Raw genomic sequence first — 3,600 nt, forward strand, 5'->3', positions numbered from 1 at the left:
CTTATGTGGTTCTTTGTAACAATTTTTTCTGAAAAGAAAAAAATCAGTTTCACAAATAAGCTTATTTCTTCTGGGTATTAAACCAAAATGCCTTGGTGGAGGCCATGGAGTAAATAGGATTTGTGTACCACAATGAGAGGTTTTTTTATCTGTAAGGATGAGTCTTCATTAATTATAATTAGGTAAGGAATCCCACTTATTGAGCTTTACTATAGGCCCCAGGAACTTTATACACTTTCATTGTCACATCTATACCTCATTCTATAGTAACATCTCATTGCCAGAATTTGGTCATATGGCTAATCCTAGTTGCAGGGGAAACTGGGAACGCACGAATAGTTACGCAAAAAGGAACAAGATGGCCACGATTTGCTTAGACCAGTGAGGAGTCATCTCCTCAACTTGGTATAGTATCTCTCTAGGAAAGTGGAGATTTTCAGCAAGGTGAAAGTTGCTGGGACAGTGAAGGCATGATAGCAATGATCATTGGGTTAAAAGTTAAAAGAATCTGCCAGTACTCCCTCATTAATTTTGTAAAGATGAAATGAAAATTTGCGTTAAAAAGAAACTGACAACCTGGGAAAAAGTGCCTAGTAAACATGAACGACATCATAACCATGCTGATTCCAAAGGTCTCCCAAATCAAATGAACCTTAGAGGTGATCTTAATGAATTATAATAATAGTTAACCATTTCCAAACAAACTTACATAAAAGTCTCATGTCCACATTAAACCACTACTTCAACAAATATGGAAGCTAAGTAGTTTCCTCCTAGCCCGCTAACTGCAAATAGTTCACATATACTGGGGTTTCTTTGTTTTTGATTTTTTTTAGATTTATTATTTATTTCTCCCCACCCCCTCGTTTCCGTTTGCTATCTGTTTGTTGTGTGCTGGTCTTTTTAGGAGGCACCCACAAACCGAACCTGGGGCCTCCCAAGTGGGAGTGAGGTGCCCAATTGCTTGAGACACCTCCACTCCCTGCTTTGTTGTATTTCTCACTGTTTTCTCCTTGTGTCTCTTGTGTCCTCTTTTTGCGTCAGCTTGCTGTCTTGCTCATCTTTAGGAGGCACTGGAACCCGAACCCAAAACCTCCCATGTGGTACATGGGAGCTCAATTGCTTAAGCCACATCTGCTTCTCAAGTCCACGCATACTGTTGATTCCACGGGTCAGATGATCCTGGAGGTTTTTTATGGGTTAACAGGATTCCGTGAATGGTCAGAGAAAGTAAAGATGGAATTTACGTTAAATAGACCAAAGGTCATGATTAGTTCATAAATTAACAATCTCAGCTTCATGGCCTTTATAAATAGCTGCTTGTTTCATCTTTAAAAATTCTATTAAATATTAGATTATATAAGAAGCTTTTTCTTAGGAAATGGTAGATCTCTGATTATCAGTATCCAGTTTTAGTTTACTAGTCATTGGAGAAAATAAAAGGCTTTTGGAAAACAAAGCCAGTGTGATTTCAAAGATAATCCTTATTTGATCTTGTTCAATTCTAAGTGCCCTTGTGACCTCCCAAGATTGCTATCATTTGATCTCTTAAAGAGGCCAGAAGAATTTATTTTATTGGTTAACAGAAAAAACTGTTGAGCTCAGATAACCCTATATTTACTCAATCCTAATTAGTAGAATGACCTTTCTGTGGCCCATGCTTGTCCTCTGCTTTCTAAGGAATTGAATACTGTATTAAATCATTTCTAAAACACCATAGATTATAAAATATAACTTACTCTGCACTAGTTTGAAAGAAGAAAATTTAGCCAATATAAATACAAAAGTATGTAATTTAGACATTTCATTTTATACTTACTTTTAGATGGGATTTTATATATCACTTCTAGGAAAACCTAAAAGAAAAAAAGAAATAAATTGGTTAACGTATTCCTAAAATTAAAATCTCGCTTCTCTGAGACATCTGGTGATAGTGTCATCGATGTCTGTCTTCTCAGTATCTTCTGTGCTGTCAGAAACATTGATGATGCAGCATTTTGAATGTTCCACTGTTGTCCCCAGGGTTATTTTCCAAGCCACTAGCACCTCTGAGATATAGTGAAAGCTATATCACAACCATTATTTGATCAATAACCACTGTAAGATGCTTTCTGATTTCAGGTATTCAAACAACGTGCATTCTAGAATTGATGAAACACAATAGTAAATGTGGAAAATTGCTCAGAAAAAGTACCTGGTATGATTCCATGCCCCTTTACAGACCACAATCTCCATTTGTGGCCTCATTTCCAGCTTCTTATGCTTTCTACAGGTTTACTGGTAAATGAATTAAATGACTGTCAGAAAAAGAAGCAAGTCTACCTAAAGTGATCTCATCAACACTTAAAATTGCCCTGGAAAGTGACCCCAGTTTTGCCCTTTGTACCACTGATCATTTCAACTCAGTTACTTCTGAAGAATCTACCAAGTCTCTTAAGAATAGGTTTTAAATGTTTCTTCCAAAAAAATGATAGGGTAGGGACATAAAAAGAAAAAAATATTTTAAGCTTAATGGTTCCTATGTAAATATAAATCCCCTACATTCAATTATATAAAATTATTTTACACAGAACTCAACTTTTTAAACCAACCATTTTTTAAATAATTTGTTTTGAAATAATTTTTTTTTTTTTTAAACATTTATTTTTATTTATTTAATTCCCCTCCCCTCCCCCGGTTGTCTGTTTTCTGTGTCTTTTTGCTGCGTCTTGTTTCTTTGTCCGCTTCTGTTGTCGTCAGCGGCACGGGAAGTGTGGGCGGTGCCATTCCTCGGCAGGCTGCTCCCTCCTTCGCGCTGGGCGGCTCTCCTTATGGGTGCACTCCTTGCGCGTGGGGCTCCCCTACGCGGGGGACACCCCTGTATAGCACGGCACTCCTTGCGCGCATCAACACTGCGCATGGGCCAGCTCCACACGGGTCAAGGAGGCCCCGGGCTTGAACCGCGGAGGACCTCCCATGTGGTAGACGGAGGCCCTAACCACTGGGCCAAAGTCCGTTTCCCTTGAAATAATTTTAAACTTAGAAAATTACACAGACTAGCACAAACCAGCCCCCTTATAACCTTCAACCAGATTCACTGGTTTTTAACATTTTGTCAGATTTGCCACAAAAAGGGAAGAAATTGGAGGAGGCCCTTGTCTGCTCACCTCTGAAAGCCAAGGTTCTTTCCTTTGCAAACATTCCCCCCAACCATGACAATTTGAAAACTTATTTACACTTAATTATTTACTTGCCTGCTGGCTTGCTTGCTTGCTTGCAGCGAGCCAGCAGTCTTCTATCTCTATCACCCCTGGTTGGAGAGAAGACAAGATTTTGTTTGAAGAAAGGATTTAAAAACTACCTGATTATATAACCACCAGTGGTAGTGTGAAGCACTAAAATGTTAAGAAGGTATATGTTAAAGGCTAAACTTCATAGGGGGGGGATTGGAATGGGTAAGGTGATTGAATACTGGAAGAGCAGACTTTGCTGGGTTAGTGAAGGTTGGGGTAGCTCTGTATCAGAGGAAGAGCACTGGTCCAGAGTCCTGGGAAATAAACTCAGCTCAGCAAGAGCTCTTTGTATGATCTTTGGCCTTTACCATCTCCTATAAAAGCAGAG

Source organism: Dasypus novemcinctus, chromosome 2, assembly GCF_030445035.2.
Source record: "Dasypus novemcinctus isolate mDasNov1 chromosome 2, mDasNov1.1.hap2, whole genome shotgun sequence".
NCBI classification, from domain to species: Eukaryota; Metazoa; Chordata; class Mammalia; order Cingulata; family Dasypodidae; genus Dasypus; species Dasypus novemcinctus.